The sequence below is a fragment of the Sorex fumeus genome, unplaced genomic scaffold, assembly GCF_029834395.1.
Source record: "Sorex fumeus unplaced genomic scaffold, SorFum_2.1 ptg000013l, whole genome shotgun sequence".
NCBI lineage: Eukaryota > Metazoa > Chordata > Mammalia > Eulipotyphla > Soricidae > Sorex > Sorex fumeus.
The window spans coordinates 9,946,714-9,963,302 of NW_026606070.1; positions in this window are offsets into that span (position 1 = coordinate 9,946,714).

Genomic DNA, 16,589 nt, shown 5'->3' on the forward strand with positions numbered 1-16,589 from the left:
GACAACTTGACGCCTCTTCCCAGAAGCGGCTTGCACCGGGCAAAGTTTCCCGTGGTCCGGGCCGGCGCGCTGGTGCGGCGGGTAAGGGCGCTGGCCCTGGCAAGGCACGCAACGCCAGTCGCCCCCCGACTTCATCCCCGGCATCACATCATCGGGTGTGATGCCCCGGGGACACCCACTGTGATTCTCAGCATCACATTGCGTGTCCCGAGCTCGCCTGCAGTGACCCCACCACTGAGCGGAGCTCCTGGAGAAAGTCCTGAGCGCCCCACCTCCCACTTCTCCCTCATCCCGCCCTCCTCTCCTCCCCCCCCCCCCGCAAAAAAGAACTTTGCACTTTTTCGAGACGATCCCCACTGAGAATCAGCTGCTCGCCCACCTTTGGTGGGAAGTGGGAGCAGCCCAGAACGACCACGGATTCGGGGAACCTGACTTCTGCAGTCGCGGGGTTAGCTAGTGGGGAACAGACCCTCGTTCCGGGAAGCTCCAATAAAAATGACTCTAGACGTGCTTGCACCAGAGCCTGGGTGCAGTGCCGCAGCCACGTGAGGGAGAATAAGTATGAGCCCTTTGCAGATGGTCACCTTGGACAGGGAGCCCAGCGGACTCGCCCAAGGTCGTCCGGTTGCCGTGGCAGCGCGGCTACTGCAAGATCCATCCTTCAGTACCTGAATCTGTACTTTGAGTCATTCTGGAAAAAAAAATGGTTGAAACACCAGCATATTTCCAGAGCAATATTCTAGCCGTTGTTTCCCCACCCCACATCATTTTAATAAAAACTGCCCCCTTTTTTTTAAGCAACTTTTCCCCCATTTCACAAACTGTGGGAATCTCAACTTCAGAATTTCTCTGGGTGAGACAGATCAAGGGAACGTGTGTGAGACAGACATACAGGAGTGATGAAGAATGACAAAATGGGAAACATCTGTGTCCAGGGCAACGAGTTCTCAGCTCCAGCCTAGTATAATTCACCAAAATGAATTATAGGCCCACTGTGGCCAGAGGCCCTAATTTCTTAAGCGAGGCCAGAAATTTGGATTTGTTTCTAAATGAGCAGCTCCCCAATTTTTTTAAAGTCAGCCAAATAGTGTCTGCAGAACTCATCTGCAAATTCTGTGGAATTCAGGGCACAGGCTTCTGTCTCCTGCCTTACTTCTTTATTCACTGTTTCAGTGAGATAGAGGCAAGAGCGTTGGAAAAGTTCTAAAGCTGTTTAAGCCAAAGAGAAACATCAAATCTTCCATTCTTTGTTCTCCTCTGCTGTTTTGAAGAGAAGCAATTTCAGCCCACACTTAAGTGGTTCTCTGGATTTAGTCATTCTTGATGCATAACCCACTGAGCTAGAATTCTTCATCCAGAAATCTGACCTTTAAAGTACATTCCAGCTCAATGGAAGTCAGATTACACGTCAGATGATTGACATGATGTGACAATTGGGGGTTTCCATTGAGGAATGAGCTGACCATGTTTCTTATTCTTGGGGATTCACGGTAGAATCTCATTCTTACAATCTTTCAAAAAAAAACCCCTTTATTTTTTCGTAGAATAATGGAGAAACGATCATCTCATGCAATTCAGAACAGGAATCAACCTAACACAGTTTGTGCAGAATTCAACTCCACCTGATCACACCCCAAGAATAAAGACTCCTAGCAACTAACTTACTACAATCTCTGTGGTAGAGAAAATCACTTCTATGTATCCAGATCATCTGACTTTATGGTATGGGAGTTGTTCATTAGTTTTAAGGCAGGGACCCCTCACAAAATCCGAATAATGCCAGCAATGTGTTCTTTATTTTTACCAAGAATGCGATAAAATTTGAATGCCATCAGCTCTTCAGGTTGGTACTGTATCTCATAACAACTTCATAGATTAAAAATGAGCATTTGGACTAGAGAGACAGTATAAAGATTAAGACATTTCCCAAGCAAGCAACTGCTACCGACAGCCACTCTGGTTTGAATCCCAGTCAGGTATGGCCACTGAGCACGACAAAGTGAGTCCAAAAATGAACATTCTTGGGTCTAAATTAAGAGGCAGTACAGGAGTTAAATTTCTTTAGTCTTTTTTTCCTCCTCTCTGGTGGGCTTTTAGGTCACAGCTCTGCTCAGGGATCTCTCCTAGAAACCTCAAAGGAACATATGCAGTGCGAGGGCTTGAACCTTGGTCACCATGGGCGAGGCAAGCTCCCAACCTCTTGTACTTCCTCTCCAGCACAGAAGCTAAGTCTCTTGCCTTATATGCAGCTGGAAGGTTGGATCCCCGAAACCATACCTGATTCCCTAAGCACCAAACCAGGGGGAAAAAAACTGTTCTTAAGCCAAATTTGTAGAAATAGAATGGTTGAATAATTTAATTTTTTATCATTTTAATTTTTAGTACATATCTTTGAAATATTTACATTTCTACTACAAAAATAGTTAGAACTAGACATATAATGAAGACTCTCTTTTTAAACATTGCTTCGCTTTGCAAAGTTTCAGGTTACAATAGCATGATAAACAGATGATTCTAGTAATAGATTCTTAAGCAGGAAGGATTTTGACAATAAGGGAGCAGGAGATAACTGTTACATTTTTGTCTTAGACTGCAAAATTATGACCCTTTTTGTTACTTTGACCCCCTGTAACTCTCAGACATGTGAATAAAGTAAGTGAACTGACTGAGCTAAAACAGTATATGCATATCATATAAAAGCTTATTCCCATGACTCTAATTACCTTTATAAGTCATTTCTTCCAGTGCCTAATTAATCTTTTTCCCCTCACTTTCACTTTCCCTTTGCTACTATGTTTTTATCATTAACCATGTTACATTTTGCTTCTAGAACTAATTATTCTAACTGCCTAATATGTATATACATACTTAAATACCCTTGTTTTTCCTTTCCAAAAAAAGGTCATAAAGTCCATTAAAAGAATATGGACATGTCTCCACTGCTAAACAACTATTTTTTTTAAATATCACCAGAATTTAAATCCTGTTAAAACTACTCAGCCTCACCACTATGCCTTGTAAAAATCCATAATACAGCTAAGATCAATCCGTCTGATACCACTCAGTTCCTAATAGGGAAAGTGAACTCATTTGGCATAAAATACTTCTCAGTGACAGAATTTTCCCTACAACTTCACCATGCCTTAAAGAATAACCTACCGAAGATTGGCAACTTAACCACCAAGCAGTGCTATAATCCTCAACCCATCTTCAGGAAGCTGAAAGAGCGTGTGGGAATGGATTCTACCATGTAGAAATCACCTCAGTCTCACAATTTTGGACAGACATAATTCCTCTCCCCACTAAAGTGTTATGTGTTCTAGAATAGGGCTTTACTCACATTCCTGGGGATGTTTCTGTCCTCCCTTTTCTTACAGTTCTTTCATTTTCCTCCTATGATTGAGCTACCAACTTGTTTGCAGTCACATTTATCAAAACCTTTAGCAGAGTATAAAATAACCCTCATTAGACCAGTGTTAGTCACAAGTGCATTATGTATTAACCAAGTAAAATTTAGTCTTAATGTTAAGATTTTTTACAATGACAGTATCCATATTCATATTAAATGATTTAATACTAAAATATGTTTTTTCTACTTTGCTATTAAGAATACTTAATAGCATTCTTAATGGGGCTACAGTGATAATACAGTGGGTAGGGTGCTTATCTTGCACAGGGCTGACATGGGTTCGATCCTTGGTACCCCATATGGTTCTCTGAGCCTGCCAGAAGATAACCTGGATTCAGAGCCAGGAGTAAGCCCCGAACACAGCCAGTTGTGGCTATAGTAAAAGTTAGATAGTAAAAGTTAAGGCATTTGCCATGCACATTGTCAATCTCATTTTGATCCCCAGGGCAAGAAATGATTCCTGAGCAGAGAACCAGAAGTCAGCCCTAAACACTTGCCAGCAGGCTCCATCCCCATAAATAATGCTTATGCAGGGCCAGAGAAACAGCTCAATGGATTGGAGTGCATGCTTTGTATACAGGACTCCAGAATTTGATTCCTGGCACCAGATGCCCACCCACCCACCGAGGACCAAGTCAGGAGCTGACCCAAAATAAGAAATCCCCCCCCCCCAAATATATTCAGACTTTCCTTGAAAATGCAAAGTGAAAGAGGTGGTAGCTCCATTCTTTGTTTTGTTTTCTATTTTTATTTTTTGGGTTTTTTTTGTTTGTTTTTTTGCTTTTGGGGTCACACCCGGCAATGCTCAGGGGTTACTCCTGGCTTGTTACTGGGTTGTGCTATTCTATTACAGTGTATTGTCTTCAGGTCTCCACCTGGCAGGATGGATGATAATGGAACACATGAAGTTTGGGGGTACAGAAAAGCAATTCTCCTAGGTTTGGAAGTAGGAGAAAGTGTAGAATTCTGGGACCGGAGAGGAAGTATAGTAGAGACTTGCTGTCCACACAGCCAACCCAGGATCCCAGGTTAGATCATATTCCCTGTCCCTCCATATTCCCCTGAGCACCACCAGGTGTGACCCCAAAACAAACAAACAAAAAGAGATTAGTCACTCTTAGTACATGTTTCAAGCGTAAATGAAAATTATATTCCTATATGTAATATCTCCATGTCTTAAGTTATATTTGCAAATTGCTCGTTGTCAACCTTCCGTTATATTATTTGCATTCTGCTCTAAAAATAATATTCCGAGAAATCACTCTATAGGGATTACTCTGCTTTTTTTTCTAAAGCTTTTAGCTCTTCATGCTTAATACTGCACCTCGTTTCCTTTATCTGCTGACAGCAGGGAACCCACTTTTATGAACAGATAAAAACCTTTTCCCTCCTTACCATGACAGCACCCAGCTAATGCTTACTGATAAGCTAGTAGCAACTAGTCAGAACATCTACAGACTATGAAAGTAATTTACACTCTTGAGTATAAATGTAACCTACAAGAGAAAGAAGCTCTATAGCTGAAATTCACGTGTTAACATTTAATTAAAGCCCTTTCATTATTATGCACAATGAAATATCCTCTGTAGTGTCCCCACGTCGTGTCCAGAAAAGCCCATTCATTGTCACCTTTCCTTACGTGTATGTTTGTGTTCTGAGGCAGTTCAACACTGAAATGTTCCTTGTATACTGATAGACACCAAATTTAAATTTTGCAAACATAAGTAAATGTGCCTGGTCTTTGAAAATGTATCTAACTATATATTTTAACCAAATAAATGATTTAAAAATAGTCATGCTGATAGCTTATACCAAAGGAAAACAAAAATGGGGGGTTAGGGAGTGGAGGTAAGACTTGGACCAGTCCCAGTGGTGCTCACCAGGCTACTCCAGGCTCTGTGTTCAAGAACAGCCCTGGCAGTACTCGGGACAGTGTGTGGTGCTGGGGGTTGAACTAGATTCAACCACGTGCAGAGCAAGTGTCTTCATCCCTATGCTATTCCCATGACCTTGGGAGCAGGGGCGGGGCCACACCCAGTAGCCAGCAGTGCTCATGACTTACTCCTGGCTCTGTGCTCAGGGAACCAAATGTGGTACCAGAGATCAAGCTGGGATCTCCATGTTCAAGGCAAGTGCCTTAACCTCTGTAGTATCTCTCTGGCGCCTAACTTTTTAAAACATGCAGTGACTACCAAGACCTTAAAAACAGATGACCAAGACCTTTAAAAATTTAATCAAAACACTAAAGTGATCTCGAATAATTTCATAGGACAATTTTGTCACTACCACGTTCATTTGTTTTAATAGCACATTTTACACTAAAGTCAAGAGCAACTTTAGCAATTTGGCTCTTTCTCTTTATAGGCCCATGTAGACCTAGAGATGTACACAGTGTTGCACTAATCAGGGAAGATAAAAAATAAACACAAATAAGATCTAAAGCAACCAGTGAAGCTACTTTAGAGGCGTGTTTTCTTGTGTTCCAGATTATCCTGGTACGCCTCACATTTGTTCTGCTTCTGACCAGCACGGTTGTCTTCTGGAAACCATTCTTACCTTTTTTTTTTTTAGTTAATTATCTACTTTCCTAAATTAATTGTAAAGAATAATACCTATTTCTCTAGTAAAGACAAGAACTCAAGGTTTAATTGAAACATATACAACATGTACATTTGGGCCAAAAATTCCTTTGAAAAGAAGCTTCATCTTAATAAAAATGCAAACACATTCCCTTATTTAAGAATTTTGTTTTAAATTCTTCATCAGAAAAATTCTTCATTAGCAATTCAATAGAACATTAATATTTCATGTTGTCACATCTCTATTCAAATAAGCAATGCTAAGCATTCATTCAACCAATTCTATTCATCTGAATTACTAAGAATTTATAAACATTTTCTTACTTATGCATTAACTAAATCTTTAAATTCTAAAACTGATTTTTTTAAACCCTAAAATGCAAAGTCAACTGTATTTTTAGTTATATCATTGTGTACGGTAAGTCTTTTATTCACACCTACCCATTAGGATACCTACAGTAATGTGTAATCAAAATCAGTTTCATAACTATGCTCTATTCAGTACTCATGAATGTATTAAATATTGTTTATAACAGCACTCACAAGATAGCATGTTATTATGTTGTAAGAAATACAATTTCTTATCCAGCAAGTTCTGCTGGTTCTTGGCATGTAAAGCTGTGTATTTTGTAAAAGAAATAGAGAAGAAAATAGCTTGATGAGTCTTGTGGGTTTTATTTGTGGTTTAAAAAAAGTTTGACAACTCCACATAAATTTAAAGTTTTTAGATAAAAGCTAGGCATTAATCAAAAACAGTTCTATATGTTAAATTGTCGATAGTTGTATATCTCAGTTAATTTAGTAAGCTTATATAGGTAAGTTCTATTATTGCCACTATTTGCCTGATTGTTTTAGCATGCTAATATGAACTTTTTACTACCACTCCAGAAAGTGCAGAGAACACTTTCTCCAACAAAAGTTACTGTCTCTCTAGCCCTATAGATATTGACAAGAATGGAACAAAGTGTGAACAGAGAATTGGCCATCAGAATCCACATGCTGAATTTATAGTTGTGAATCCTAATATCAGGATTATCTTTAACAAACAATTCCGGTCTTTGTCAATGCACGTTCAATTTAATATTCATTATTCAGCAAACACTTATTAAGCCAGCTGCCATGTGTGACTCTGCAAGGGATGAAATGATTAATAAAGCACATTTTCTTTATTAAGGAAATACAGTCTCGAGAGAGTTACATTCACATCTAACACAAGGCAGAACGCTAAGTGCTGTAGTAGAGTGAACGAAGTATTAATAAACTACGAAGGAGTCATGTAGGGGAGAGACATATGTTAACTAGGATATTGATGAGGACTTTACAGAAGATGTGGCATTTAAGATGGATGTAGGGGAAGAGTTGAGATCTCAGCAGATGGCAATTATAGGTCCCTTAAGAGTCATAAAATCTACCTCATACCTTCCATCCCATCTCCTTTTAACCTACTCTGCTCCTTTTTCTTTTTGTTATGGTACTCATTTTCTAATGTAGTGTTTTTATTATTTTTCTCCACTAGAATGTAAATGTTGAGATAGGGCTCTTTGCTTTTTTTTTCACTGATGTACTTTGATATCTAGAATTTCCTGCTATACTTGATAACTATATGAGGATGAATTATGATGAGAAAAATGTTTTAACCACAGAGGCAGAAATTGCAAGGATTTTTAAAAAATTTAAAAGTGAATTCAGTATGACAACTATGAATGGCTATGAAATGCATCTGATGACTATATGACCTAAACAGAAACAGAAACACAAATGTAATGAAGTGACCTAACTTTGTCTTCACTTTCAATAAGTTATGAAGACAATTTTTTTATCATGAGAAGCTGATGGCGAACTCTAATAACATATACTTTATAAGTGTTTGTTGAATAAATAACAAGAAGCTCTAGTTCTTAATGATTTTTAGCCATTTAATGATTTAGCCTTTGGTGGAGGGTGGATGAGATACATCCTGTGATACTTGAGTGCTATTACTGACTGTGTGCCCAGGAGGTCACTCCTGGTAATGTTCCAGGGCAATATGAAGTATTGGAGATCTAAATGCTGACAATAGTATACAGAAAAGCAATCAATTACTCACGCATCGCCAGTGAGAATGTAAAAGTGTATAGGCACTCTGGATTAGAGTTTGACAGTTTCCTTAAAATCTAAACATGCAAGGCTGAGAAGACAACTCAGAGAACTGGAGCACATGCTTTCAATGGAAAACTCCATGTTTAGTACCTGATGACACATGGTCTTCCAGCACTACAGGAGTGACCCCTATGCACTGAGCTTACAATAATGCCCAGTCATCACCAGCGTTGGTCCAAAAAGCTGCGCCAAAAAAAGAGACAAAATATGCAACTACATACAACTCAGCAATTGCATACCTGACCATTTATCCCAGAGAACTGACACATTCATATGACACCAGTGACACCTTTCAATTAAAGAAACAAAAATAAAAAAAGCTGCATGTAAAAATCTATGTGTATATACAAAGATGTATGTGTGTGTTTGGGGGCCACATCTGGCAGTGCTCAGAGCTTCTAGCTCTGAACTCGTGGATCACTCCTGGTGGGGCTTTCGGGGGCATATGCAGTGCAGGGATAGAACTTGGGTTGGCCATGGGCAAGGCAAGTAACTACCTTCTGTGCTATCTCTCCGGCTCCCTGAAAGTGAATATTTATAGTAGCTATATTTGTGGTTTTGTGGGGGGCCACACCTGGCGATGCTCAGGGGTTACTTCTAGCTCTGCAGACAGGAATTATTCCTGGCAGTGCTTAGAGGATCGTATAGGATGCCAGGGATCAAATTGGCGTCTGCTGCATGCAAGGCAGGCTCCTTGTCCACTGTACTTTTGCTCCAGCCCTATATTTATCTTCTTTTTTTGATTTTTGTTTGTTTTTGCTTTTGGGGTCACACCCAGCAATGCTCATGCTCAGGGGTTCCTCCTGGCTCTGCACTCAGGAATTACTCCTGGTGGTTCTCAGGGGACCATATGAGATGCTGGGAATCAAACACGGTTTGGCTGCATGCAAGGCAAGTGCAGTACCTGCTGTACTATCGCTCTGGTCCCTATATTTATTTTCCATTTTTTTTTCAATTTTATTAGATGTAAGGTACAGGGATTTTCAAAGTTATTCTTACTCGAGTTTCAGGCACCCAGCGTTCCAACACCAATCCCACCCAGAGTGTTGACTTCCTTCCACCAATGTCCCCAGGTTCCCTCTCACTCCCCAGACCCCAACTCCTATGAAGCATATTTTAAAATTTTGTTGTAGCTTGGATTTCATACCTACAGTATTGCTGGCTCTGTAGTGTAGATACATATTTATATCATATCTCTGTGTTTGGAGGCCCCCTAGCCCTGCCCATATTATCTCGCATCCCTCTCTTCTTATTCCACCAACTCCTCATGGTTTTTTTCCTTCCCTATTCTCATTTTTATGCTTAAGGGTCAAAGGTAATCTGGCATTCTTTCCCTTTGGTGCCATGTATTCCCTCAGCCTGTTGTTCTTCTATATATACCACAGGTAAGTGAGATCATCCGGTATTTCTTTCTTCTAACTCACTTCACTTTTAACATGAGATACTCCGGTTCCATCCAAGTTATAGCAAAATGCATGATTTCATCATTCATTCATTCCTGCAGATGCATAGTAGTCTATTATATATATAGTAGTTTATTATATATAATATTCTATTATATGTAGTGGGCTGGAGCAACAGCACAGCGGTAGGGCATTTGCCTTGCGTGCAGCCAGCCTGGCCGAGCCGGGTTCGATTCCTCCCCTCTTGGAGAGCCCGGAAAGCTACCGAGAGTATCTTGCCCGCACGGCAAAGCCTGGCAAGCTACCCATGACGTATTCAATATGCCAAACACAGTAACAACAAGTCTAAAAAAAATAGAGATGTTACTGGACCCACTCGAGCAAATCTATGAACAATGGGAGGACAGTGCTACGGTGCTATTATATATAGTAGTCTATTATATATGAATATATATCATATATTATATTTTCATTATCCATTCATCTTTGTTGGGTACCTAGGCTGATTCCATAGCTTTGTTATTGTACTAAGTACTGCAATAAACAGTGGTGTGCATGTGTCCTTTTGAGTGGATATTTTTGTGTCCTGGGGGTAGATACTTAGATATGGTATTGCTGAGTTGCATGGTAGCTCTATTTTCACTTTTCTGAGAAATCTCCATATTGTTTTCCACAGTGGTTTGATCAAGTGGCGTTCCCACCAGCAGTGGATGAGAGTTCCATTTTCACCACGTTCCCTGCCAAGATTAGATAGGCATTACTATTTTGAGAAAGGTTCCTTCCACCCCTATTTTGCTGGGGGCTTTTTAAACAATCTTGAATGGATATTGGATCTCATTGTAAAAAGCTCTGTTTGTAATAGCTTAAAAAAATAAAGGAAAAAAAAACCCTAGAAACAGTCAGAATGAGAATACAGAGAAGGTAAGGCATTTGCCTTGCATGCGGTATACTCTGGTTCGATCCCGGACCCTGCATGTGGTCCCCTCAGCATGGCTATTAATGAGCTTCAAGCACTAAAAGTAATCCCTGAGCGTCTTTCAGTATGGCATCAGGGCCCACTAAAATCAATAAATAAGAATAATGAAATATTCATAGACCAATTATTTAAATTTTGGACATTTTTAGTTACAGAAAATGATTTTATAATCTTTTTACTATGAGGTACCAATTGAAAAATGGTAAATTTCAGTTTCATCTATTTAATGCATTCAGAGGATTTTATTACTCGCATTGACTTGAATTACTGCTCTATTGTTTATTAAGTATACTTTATAACCTGACAATGTATAGTTCTCCTTTAGAACATTTAATATTAATTGAGATTAATTAGAGAAGTATTTCTTTCTGAAAAGCTTTTGGACTATACATATATTATGTAAGTCTTTAAAAAAATGTGATGTTTCTCTAATTTGTCAAGCAAAGAAAAGGACCAATATATTATACGGTACACTGGTTCTATTTTTGTTTTTGCTTTTGGACAAACATTTTGTGTCTGGGATTATTGAGTATTTGTATTTCACACACTCTCCAGTTTTTTTTTTCTTTACAAATTTTTTGTCTTATACAAATATCTCTGAAGGTATGCATCTTAAAAAATCAGCAGTGTAAGCTGGAGCAATAAATAGCTCAACAGACGAGTGCAAGCTTTGTATGCAGGAGGCCCAGTTTCAATCCTCAGCACCAAACCACCAGGTGTGTTCCAAAAAATAACCACAATAACTTAACAATGTGTAAGTACATTAACAAAACAATCAGTTGAGAAAGAAAGAGACACACAGAATGTCTCTCTCACCTGTGGGACTCAAAAATACACAGCAAGGTAGCAGGAAAGGTCGAAAAGCAACAAAAATGGAAAAACTGATCCATACAATTGAGCTGGTGGAGAGGGAGGTTGAAAGGAATGGTCCAGAGGGGCTTTGGGGAAGGGAGTAGGTAAAACGGGAATAACTGAGGTGTTGGAATTATGTGCATGAGAAACCATTAATAGTATTGCAAAGCTGGGCAAGCTATCCGTGATGCATTCGATATGCCAAACACAGTAACAAGTCTCACAATGTTACTGGGCCCACAAAATCTCAATTGAGAAAAAAATTATTTTTCATCGAATACTAAAAGATCCAGCTAGGGCCAGGGGGATAGTGCAGTGGGCATGGTGCTCGCCTTGCATGTATCCAACCCAATTTTGGTTCTTGCTCCCTTAAGCGCTGATAAAGTGGCCCACAAGCCCAGAACCAGGAGCAAGCCCCAAGCATTGTCAGGTATGGCCCCCAAACAGAAACAAATGCTTCAACAGAGGTTGTTGGGTTTTTGCTTGGTTGGTTTGGGACCATATCCAGAGATTATGGATTATCCATATCAGGGGTTACGCTGACTCTGTACTCAGGAATGAATCCTGGCAGAGCTTGGGACAGAAACTGGGTTGGCTGCATGCAAAGCAAGCAATCTACTCACTGTACCATCATTCCGGATCCTCAGCAAAAAGTTTATATACACAACAGTTGTGTATATGTTGTGTATATAAAATGGATGTCGACAATAGTTCTAGATTGCTTCATATTGCTAACTTAAAAGAAATACCATTTGTACATCACTGTCACTGTCCTCCCGTTGTTCATTGATTTGCTCGAGTGGGCACCAGTAACATCTCACAACAAATTGTGAGACTTGTTGTTACTGTTTTTGACATATTGAATACGTCACAGGTAGCTTGCCAGGCTCTGCCGTGCGGGCGAGATACTCTCAGTAGCTTGCCAAGCTAAATTACTAATTCTAAGAACATTTTTATATTATATTTTAATATATTATATTATAATATATTATATTTAACTAGTAGACAAATAGGTTTCTTATATTAGCCGAGTTGGCCAAAAATCCCCAAATATAAGCTTATGCGCTAGTACTTTTATCACCTAAAAATTAAATGGAAGAAAAGGTATCTGCCACCATTCATACATCATTTAAAGAAAAGTGAAAAATAATTCACAAAATAAAACGTCTTCTTGACATTTATTATGCCAAATATTGGGAGGTGGTTGTTTTGTTAATATTTTTATAAGACTATATTTTGGGGGATATAAACCTCAAACCTCTTCAACATGAAAATTTCCAATCCACACCCACCACACAAGAATTAACATATCCCGTTCATGATAGTCGGCTGATACTCCTGCACTCACTCTTTGAAGCCTCCCCCCGACTTGACAACCTTACTCTCTCTGGTAACCTCAACTTTGTGGTCAGAGACACAGGGTTTGTTTTCATTCTTATCACAAATACGTAAATGATTCTTCTCACTATGACATAGGAATAAGGCATTTTTAGAGCAAAAGATAAATTTCACTAGTCCAAAGACCTTCGAGGAAGTTTCAGAACGGTCCACAGTAAAGTTTTGCTTCCATTCAAATAAAATACAGAGAACAGCACAATTTCTGTGTATCTTCTAAACATAGATTATGAAATTTCTGTCATAGGAATTAGTCTTTTAGGGACATGAATGACCTATTGCAAATGAAAATTAAAATTTGAAAATCATAACACCACTGACCCAAAATTTGTTTTTTGTCAGTCTACGAGTGTCTAGCATAAGTAGTTTCACCATAAAGCACATATTGCATTGTAAAATTAACAGTTATCCCTACGTAACTGAACACAAACAAGTTAATTTAGGATATACAGATACTATGTTGCTGTATATACATAAATATTTACATCATGAATTGAATTTCAGTATTTCTGAAACACTATGCTTTCAAATCCTAAATGCTAGACACACAATAAAAATGACTTTTTCTTTTATTTTTTCTTTTTTTTCCCCTTTTAAATTTATTTATTTATTATTTACAAAGCTGTGCATGATTGGGTTTCAGTCATACAATGTTCTGACACCCATACCTCCAAACAGTGTAATTTCCCAGCACCAGTGCCCCCAGTTTCCCTCCCACTCCTCCAAGCCCCCACCCTACCCCTGCCTTCCTCTTTTCTTTTATATTTTAATCAAATTTTAAAATAGAAAAATAAACCCAGCAATCCTCTTAGTAACAGATGCTGACTCTGGTAGATTCATGAATCCATTCAAGAATCACTTCAGTTGTTTTCCAGTGCCACAAAACACTTACACTTTCTCTTCTTCTTGTCTTAAAACTGCTTTACAAGATGTAGCTTTAATTCTTTCTTTTGCCTTCTTTATACCTGATGTATCCATACAGCCCCTCGCGGCACCATAACCATGAGAACCAACATCAGCCCCTAGAACCTGAAGCAGAAGAGAACCGTAAAGGCACATACCTCTCATAGCACTGGCCAGGCATTCAGTCCAAAGCTGAAATTCTTGACTCAGGCTCTGAAATAGTTTTGTTCTCTTAAGAAGAAACCTTTTTGGATTCAAATCCCCAGTGACTTATTTTCCCATCTTTGTCAATATGACTTTACCAACACAAGCCAATCGTTAGTCTACCTGTGACATTCCTGACTGCAAAAATTTGTGTGACTAAAAAATAATTGTCTCCATCTAGCAGTAAAGCTGCTTTGGAACAGAGAAGATTAAATTGCAGTTGCACTGGTGTGAAAGAATAGATTTCACTGAATACTTTTAGGAATTTTTGTCTATTATCTCCTGTATCAAAGAGTAAGGCATCTTCAGTGTCATCATTACTATCCTGAAAGATGGCAATGCTATTTTGTGCTAGTCCTCATTTTTTTTTTTCTTGGAGGAATTGATTTGCTCGAGCGGGCCCAATAATGTCTTCATTGGAGACTTTGTTGTTACTGTGTTTGGCATATCGAATATGTCACAGGGAGCTTGCCAGGCTCTGCCGTGTGGGCGAGATACTCTCGGTAGCTTGCCGGGCTCTCTGAGAGGGGCGGAGGAATCGAACCCGGGTCGGCCATGTTGGCTGTGTGCAAGGCAAACGCCCTACCGCTGTGCTATTGCTCCAGCCCAGAATCTCCCAATTTTTCTTTTTATAAGAAAAACAGTTTAAGTAGTAAAACTTTACTGCAGTTTCTTCATAAGTGTTGGTCCGTAAATCAAAATTTCCATACAATACACTGATTTTATTCAACAAATATTTAGAGTGCTTACTGTGTTAGACCCTGTTATAGAGATTGGAGAAAACGTAGAAAATAAGATAAATATCCCTGTTCTCATGAGGTGTTTATATTCTAGAAGGAAGATATGAAAAGATCAACAAAATATATAGAGTATAAGATTAGGCTAAGGAAAATAAAGTTAGAAAAAGGTCAGGGAGAGGTAGATGACCATGTATTATGAAACAATATCACCAGGGTATAGTGTCATCAGCTTATTTCTAGTGGTGACCGTTTCTTCCATACCATGTTTAAACACACTTTTCAAAGATAATTAATTATCACAGTAAAATACTGTGACTATAGAACAGGAATATGCAATCATTTCCTCCAATATGACACATATGTCTGTCAACATCCTTATGTCTCATGCACTCCCATAAGTGAATCAGTGACCAGTGAGATTTTTTTGTGTCTTGTTTGATACCAATACTTGGCTCAAATTCCACCTTGATCTTTCACATGCAAGAAAACCAGCTCAAATATCAATGAGAATGTATGGTAATGTGATAGTCTCATATCTGAAGATGCATTTAAAATATGCCCTTTTAAGAATGTAACCATTGAGGGGCCAAAAAGTTTATCAGGTAAGGCACCTACCTGTGTGGGGCGACCTGGGTATGATACGAGCACCTCATCCAGTTTCCCGAGCCTCACCAGGAGTGTTTCCTGAGTGCAGAGCTAAGAGTTAGCTCTGAGCACTCCTGGGTGTGGTTCAAAAACCCAATAAAACAAAAACTAAAATGCAGACATAGCCCTTTATTACTTGCAATATGTAACTGTTTCATATTTCAGCACATTTACATATTAATTGTAGGTATTGAGAGTAGCTGTAATTTTATGTGTATAATATATAAATGGCAGTTCACATGCCTCTACCTATTAACAGGGAGTAGGCAATTATAACACTGATCTTATGAATAGGAAAATTGAAATAAAGGGCAAGAATTATAGAGTCAATAGTTTCAGATGAACAGTTTTGATAAATATTTCTGAAGAGGCTGAAATTTCGGCATCAAAGTAAGCAAATACTCAACAATATATGAATGAATTTTGCTGCTTGAATAGGCAGAGTTGCCTGCTATAAAAGTAAAATCAATCTATTATTATTCAGTTGCTAGTCAGTATAACTATTCACTGGTTCAATAACATCTTCAGGATAAAATAGCAAGAAAACAATTATATCCAACCAATCAAAGTCCAGGGAAAATTTTCTATTCTTCACCATAGGAACTCTTTTCAGTGTAATAAATGATTATGGGACTGGGGAGATAGTATGGTGGGTAAGGCATCTCCTTGCACTTGGTGACCCAGGTTCGATCTCTCCCAGGCATTTCATCACTTAATCACTTAATCACTTAACTTCCCGTTAGTCGTCGATTTGCTCGAGCGGGCGCCAGTAACGTCTCCATTTGTCCCTGTCGCGTGCTAGTGTAGCCCAATGGCATCTCTTCGCTCCAGGAACATGGAGGGCCTCAAACCGATCGTTCATGATCTTGACAAAGAAGTCTGACCATCTGGTAGGTGGGCTTCCACTACCCAGCCGTCGCCACACTCCAGGACGCTTTCCGGACCCGCGCGGCAGCTCCAGCCAAGACCCACGCACAACTGAAGACCCACAGAACAAGATAAGTGGAACTCTCCGAGACCTTGGACTCCAGGCTCGGCGGACCCAGGGACAGAGCTTCTCTGCTTGCTCCCACCACTACAGGTGACAAAGGGATTCTAATCAGAAGCCCCACCCTACCCTGCCCTGTCTGCTTCCATCAACCACCCAGGGATCGAATTGTGCACAGGAGACCCACCCTACCCAGATAAATACCCCACTGGCAGATTTCCACTCTCGACACTACTTCCACTACCCAGCCGTCGCCACACTCCAGGACGCTTTCCGGACCCGCGCGGCCGCTTGCGGCCGCGCGACACATCATATAAATACCCATCTTCTGGAATTGTCGTACCATATTTGATAGG